Below are 6,813 nucleotides of genomic sequence, written 5' to 3'. Positions count from 1 at the left end.
TTAACAAGTAAGTAACAAACTTGAAATTTTTGAATCAAAAACATTAATTGATGATGTTATTTTCGAAAATATGATGTAAAATTAAGAAAAAGATAAGATTTTTTTAAATTGAAAATTTGATTTGACTCATAAAAAACAACTAGATTTTAAAAATTTTGAAAAAGTCAAATCTAATTTTCGAAATTTTGAGAAAAAGGGAAAGATATTTTTTTTATTTTGAATTTTTATGATGAGAGAGAAAAACAAGAAAAATGATGCAATGCATGAAAGTTATGGATCAAAACAATGAATGCATGCAAGAATGCTATGAATGTCAAGATGAACACCAGAACACTATGAAGATCATGATGAACATCAAGAACACATTTTTGAAAAATTTTTAATGCCAAAGAAAACATGCAAGACAACCAAACTTAGAATTCTTTAATGCTTAGACATAAAGAATTCAGGAATGCATATGAAAAACAAGAAAAGACACAAAACATGCAATTGCAAAGATCAAACAAGAAGACTTACCCAAAGAAACAACTTGAAGATCATGAAGAACACTATGAATGCATGAATTTTTTGCGAAAAATGCAAGATGAACATGCAAATTGACACCCAAACTTATAACATGACTCAAGACTCAAACAAGAAACACAAAAAATATTTTGATTTTTATGATTTTCTAAATTTTTTTTTGTATTTTCTTTTAATTTTTTTTCGAAAATCATTTTGAAAAAGAAAAATAAGGATTCCGAAATTCTTAATATGACTTCCAGGAATCTTATGCTCTTTAGTCTAAAGCTCCAATCAAAGGGTCAGGCATGGCTTAATAGCCAGCCAAGCTTTTAGTAGAACTTTACATTCAGCAGCCAATTTGCTAAGAAAGATAAAGAAGCTATTCTTCTGAGTCCAAAAGAATTGAGACATGGCTTTATAGCCAGCCGGGCTTCAACATGCTTCATGAAACAACTATAATTCATTCTAAAAATCTGAGAAAAAAATATTTTTGAAACATTTATTTTTTTCGAAAACAGATGAGAAATCTTTGAAGATTTTTGAAAAATTTTGAAAATAAAAACAAAAAGAAAATTACCTAATCTGAGCAACAAGATGAACCGTCAGTTGTCCAAAGTCGAACAATCCCCGCAACGGCGCCAAAACTTGGTATGCGAAATTGTTACTCAGGTTGTGAATATTGCTCGAAATTGATCCCTGGCGATGGCACCAAAAACGGATGCACAGAACCATGGTCTAAACATATCTCAAACTTCACATAACTAACCAGCAAGTGCACTGGTCGTCCATTAATAAACCTTACTGAGTAAGGGTTGATCCCACAGAGTTGTTCGTATGAAGCAAGCTATGGTCACCTTGTAAATCTCAGTCAGCGGATATAAATAGTTATGGAGTTTTCGAAATTAATACTAAAATAAGGATAGAAATACTTATGTAAATCATTGGTGAGAATTTCAGATAAGCGTATGGAGATGCATTCATTCCTCTGAACCTCTGCTTTCCTGCTGTCTTCATCCAATCAGTTTTACTCCTTTCTATGGCTGGCTTTGTGTAAGGATGTCACCGGTGCCAATGGCTACTTTCAATCCTCTCGGAGAAAATAGTCCAAATGCTCTGTCACAGCACGGCTAATCGTCTGGAGGCATCACCCTTGTCGTTGGTTGCATCCTATTCCTCTCTGTGAAAATGGTCCGATGCGCTGTCACTGCATGGCTAATCATCTTGGAGGTTCTTCGATCATACTGGAATAGAATTTACTATCGTTTTGCGTCTGTCGCTACGCCCAGCACTCGCGAGTTTGAGTTCGTCACAGTCATTCAATCCCAGAGTCCTACTCGGAATACCACGGACAAGGTTTAGACTTTCCGGACTCTCATGAATGCCGCCATCAATCTAGCTTATACCACGAAGATTCTGATTAAGAGATCTAAGAGATACTCATTCAATCTAATGTAAGAACGGAAGTGGTTGTCAAGGCACACATTCATAGGGAATGATGATGATGTCAACGTTCATCACATTCAGGTTGAAGTGCGAATGATATCTTAGAAGCGAAATAAGATGAATTGAATAGAAAACAGAAGTACTTTGGCATTAAATCTTTGAGGAACAGCAGAGCTCCACACTTAATCTATGGAGTGCAGAAACTCCTACCATTGAAAATACATAAGTGATAATGGAGTTCATTGGTCTCGGCCCCAGAGGGGGAACCGGAGTAACCAAGACTACGAATACAATGATAAAAAGTTCTATTTATAATAAACTAGTCACTAGGGTTTACAGAAGTAAGTAATTGGATGTATAAATCCACTTCTGGGGCCCACTTGGTGTGTGCTTGGGCTGAGCTTGAAGTCTACACGTGGAGAGGTCATTCTTCGAGTTGAACGCCAGCTTTTGTGCCAAGTTTGGGCGTTGAACTCCACTTTGCAACTTGTTTCTCTGGCGCTGGACGCCAGAATTGGGCAGAGAGCTGGTGTTGAACGCCAGTTTTGCGTCGTCTAAACTTGAGCAAAGTATGACTATTATATATTGATGGAAAGCCCTGGATGTCTACTTTCCAATGCAATTAGAAGCGCGCCATTTTGAGATTTGTAGCTCCAGAAAATCTATTTTGAGTGCAGGGAGGTTAGAATCCAACAACATCAGCAATCCTTCTTCAACCTCTGAATCTGATTTTTGCTCAAGTCCCTCAATTTCAGCCAGAAAAATACCTAAAATCACAAAAAATACACAAACTCATAGTAAAGTCCAGAAATGTGAATTTAACATAAAAACAAATGAAAACATCCCTAAAAGTAACTAGATTCTACTAAAACATACTAAAAATAATGCCAAAAGCGTATAAATTATCCGCTCATCAAGCGCCCTCTTCACATATGTCCATGAGGACTTGGTCCAACCTTTGATCAAAGTTGACCCTTCTAGTGTAGGGGTGTGCATCTTGCATCATGGGTAAGTTGAATGCCAACCTTACATTTTCCGGATTAAAATCCAAGTATTTCCCTCGGGCCATTGTAAGCCAATTCTTAGGGTTCGGGTTCAACACTTTGATCATGGTTCTTGGTGATCCATGCATTGGCATAGAACTCTTGAACCATTAAGATTCTGACTTGTTGAATGGGGTTGGTGAGAACTTCCCAACCTCTTCTTCGGATCTCATGTCGGATCTGCAGATATTCGCGCTTTTTGAGCTTAAAAGGGACCTCGGGGATCACTTTCTTCTTGGCCACAACTTCATAGAAGTGGTCTTGATGCACCCTTGAGAGGAATCTCTCCATCTCCCATGACTCGGAGGTGGAAGCTTTTGCCTTCCTTTTCCTCTTTCTAGAGGTTTCTCCGGCCTTTGGTGCCATAAATGGTTATGGAAAAATAAAAGCTTTAGCTTTTACCACACCAAACTTAGAAGGTTGCTCGTCCTCGAGCAAAAGAAGAAAGAATAGAGTAGAGGAAGAAGAATAGAGGAGATAGAGTGGGCTTTGTGGTTTGGCCAAGGGGGAGAAGTGGTGTTTAGGTTGTGTGAAAATGAAGGAGTGAAAATGGGTTTATATAGGGGTGAGAGGGGTGTGTATGGTTTGGCCATTATGGGTGGGTTTGGGAGGGAAAGTGGTTTGAATTTGGATGGTGAGGTAGGTGGGGTTTTATGAAGGATGGATGTGAGTGGTGAAGAGAATGGTGGGATTTGATAGGTGAGGGGTTTTTGGGGAAGAGGTATTGAGGTGTTTGCTGAATGGGTGAAGAAGAGAGAGAGTGGTGGCTAGGTGGGGATCCTGTGGGGTCCACAGATCCTGAAGGTGTCAAGGATATCTCATCCCTGCACCAAGTGGCGTGTAAAACGCCCCTTTCTGCCAATCCTGGCGTTAAACGCCAGGCTGCTGCCCATTTCTGGCATTTAACGCCAGCTTCTTGCCCATTCCTGGCGTTAAACGCCAGTCTGGTGCCCATTTCTGGCGTAAACGCCCAGAATGGTGCCAGACTGGGCGTTTAACGCCCATTCTGCTACCTTTACTGGCATTTAATGCCAGTAACTGTCTCCTCCAGGGTGTTCTATTTTTCATTTTGTTTTTCACTTTATTTTTGCTTTTCAATTATTTTTGTGACTTCACATGATCATCACCTACAGAAAACATAGAAAATAGAAAATAGAAAACTATCATAGAATAGTAACGATTGGGTTGCCTCCCAACAAGCGCTTCTTTAATGTCAATAGCTTGACAGTGGGCTCTCATGGAGCCTCACAGATGTTCAGAGCAATGTTGAAACCTCCCAACACCAAACTTAGAGTTTGAATGTGGGGGTTCAACACCAAACTTAGAGTTTGGTTGTGGCCTCCCAACACAAACTTAGAGTTTGACTGTGGGGGCTCTGTTTGACTCTGTATTGAGAGAAGCTCTTCATGCTTCCTCTCCATGGTGACAGAGGGATATCCTTGAGCTTTAAACACAAGGGAGTCTTCATCACTTGAATGATCAATTCTCCTCTGTCAACATCAATCACAACTTTTGCTGTGGCTAGGAAGGGTCTGCCAAGGATGATGGATTCATCCATACACTTCCCAGTCTCTTGGACTATGAAATCAGCAGGGATGTGATGGTCTCAACCTTCACCAAGACATCCTCTACAAGTCCATAAGCCTGTTTCTTTGAATTGTCTGCCATCTCTAGTGAGATTCTTGCAGCTTGTACCTCAATGATCCCTAGCTTTTCCATTATAGAGAGAGGCATGAGCTTTATGCTTGATCCTAGGTCAACAGAGCCTTCTCAAAGGTCATGGTGCCTATGGTACAAGGTATTGAGAATTTTCCATGATCTTGTCTCTTCAGAGGTAATCTCTGCCTAGTCAAGTCATCTAGTTCTTTGATGAGCAATGGAGGTTCATTCTCCCAAGTCTCATTACCAAATAACTTGTCATTTAGCTTATGATTGCTCCAAGGTACTTAGCAATGGTCTCATTAGGGAACTCTTCCATAGAGGACAGGTCCATGAGGATGCCTCATGAATCATGCCTCTTCTCCTATCATGTTCGCCATGTGAATGTGGTTATGGCCTTGCACTCTCTTTTTGGATTCTCTTCTGTATTGCTGGGAGAGTGCTAGGAGGAGTTTAGTAATTTTCTTACTCAACTGACCCAATTGTGCCTCCAAATTTCTAATGGAGGACCTTGTTTCAGTCATGAAACTTTGAGTGGTTTTGATTAGATCAGAGATAATGGTTGTTAAGTCAGAGGGTTTTGCTTAGAATTCTCTATCTGTTGCTGAGAAGATGATGGAAAAGGCTTGCTATTGCTAAACTTGTTTCTTCCACCATTTTTGTTGTTGAAACCTTGTTGAGGTCTCTGTTGATCCTTCCATGAGAGATTTGGATGATTTCTCCATGAAGGATTATAGGTGTTTCCATAGGATTCTCTCATGTAATTCACCTCTTCCATTGCTGGGTTCTCAGGATCATAAGCTTCTTCTTCAGAGGAAGCTTCCTTAGTACTGCCTGTTGCTACTTGCATTTCAGACAGACTCTGAGAAATCATATTGACTTGTTGGGTCAATATTTTATTCTGAGCCAATATGGCATTCAGAGTATCAATCTCAAGAACTCCTTTCTTCTGAGTTGACCCATTATTCACAGGATTCCTTTCAGAGGTGTACATGAATTGGTTATTTGCAACCATTTCAATGAGTTCTTGAGCTTCTGCAGGCGTCTTCTTCAGATGAAGAGATCCTCCAGCAGAGCTATCCAATGACATCTTGGATAGTTCAGACAGACCATCATAGAAGATCTTATGATGCTCCATTCTGAAAGCATGTCAGAAGGGCACCTTCTGATCAATTACTTGTATCTCTCCCAAGCTTCATAGAGGGACTCACCATCCTTCTGTCTAACGGTTTGGACTTCCACTCTAAGCTTACTCTAAGCTTTCTCTTCAAGGTCCTTTCATGTTTAGGATCAGCTTAAACAAGTATGCCTTTATCTTTGCTCCTGCTCATATGAAAGAGAAGAGAACAAGAAAGTAGGGAATCCTCTATGTCACAGTATAGAGATTCCTTGAGGTGTCAAAGGAAAAGAAGAGTAGAAGGAGGAGGTGGAGAAGAGGGAATTCGAACTTATCAAGAGGGACAGAGTTCGAATTGCACCTTGATGAGGAGTCTTAGTCCCTTAAATAGAAGGTTGTGGGAAGAGGGGAAGAATTTTCGAAAATAAATTAAAAAGATTTTGAAATAATAAAAAGAAATTTGAAAATTTGATTGATATTTTCGAAAATTAAGATTGGGAAAGAAATTAAGTGATTTTTTTGAAAAGATTTTGAAATTAGAAATCAAAAAGATATTATTGAAATTAATTTTGAAAAAGATGTGATTGAAAAGATATGATTGAGAAGATATGATTGAAAGTCAAATTAAAAAGAGAAAGTTTTAAAAATTAAAGTTGATTACTTGACTAACAAGAAATTAAAAGATATGATTCTAAAATTTAAAGTTTGATCCTTTCTTAATAGGCAAGTAACAACTTGAAATTTTGAAGTAAATCTTGAATTGAAGCAAGGATTTTTGAAAATAGTAAAAATAAATATAAAATGGAAAGAAATTGATTTTGAAAGAGATATGATTGAAAAGATATGATTTGAAAAGATTTGATTTTGAAAAATTATGAAAACTTGAAAAAAATGTGAATTAAAAACAAAATCTTCCCTCTAGTGTCATCCTGGCGTTAAACGCCCAGAATGGTGCCCATTCTGGCGTTTAACGCCCAAATCTCTACCTTTTTGGGCATTAAACGCCCAGCCAGGTACCTTGGCTGGCGTTTAAACGCTAGTTTTCCT

General features: G+C 38.6%; 1 non-coding gene across 1 annotated transcript; it reads left to right on the top strand.

Annotated features, from left to right (window-relative positions):
* Window positions 1–5,792: 5,792 nt before the first annotated feature.
* LOC114927350 (small nucleolar RNA R71) lies at window positions 5,793–5,900 on the top strand. Its single transcript, XR_003817668.1, has one exon. It is a non-coding gene; the product is annotated as a small nucleolar RNA R71 (small nucleolar RNA).
* The last annotated feature ends 913 nt before the right edge of the window (window positions 5,901–6,813 follow it).

The sequence above is a fragment of the Arachis hypogaea genome, unplaced genomic scaffold (assembly GCF_003086295.3).
Source record: "Arachis hypogaea cultivar Tifrunner unplaced genomic scaffold, arahy.Tifrunner.gnm2.J5K5 arahy.Tifrunner.gnm2.scaffold_286, whole genome shotgun sequence".
In the NCBI taxonomy this organism is placed as follows: Eukaryota; Viridiplantae; Streptophyta; class Magnoliopsida; order Fabales; family Fabaceae; genus Arachis; species Arachis hypogaea.
This window is presented reverse-complemented; position numbering and strand designations above follow the sequence as displayed.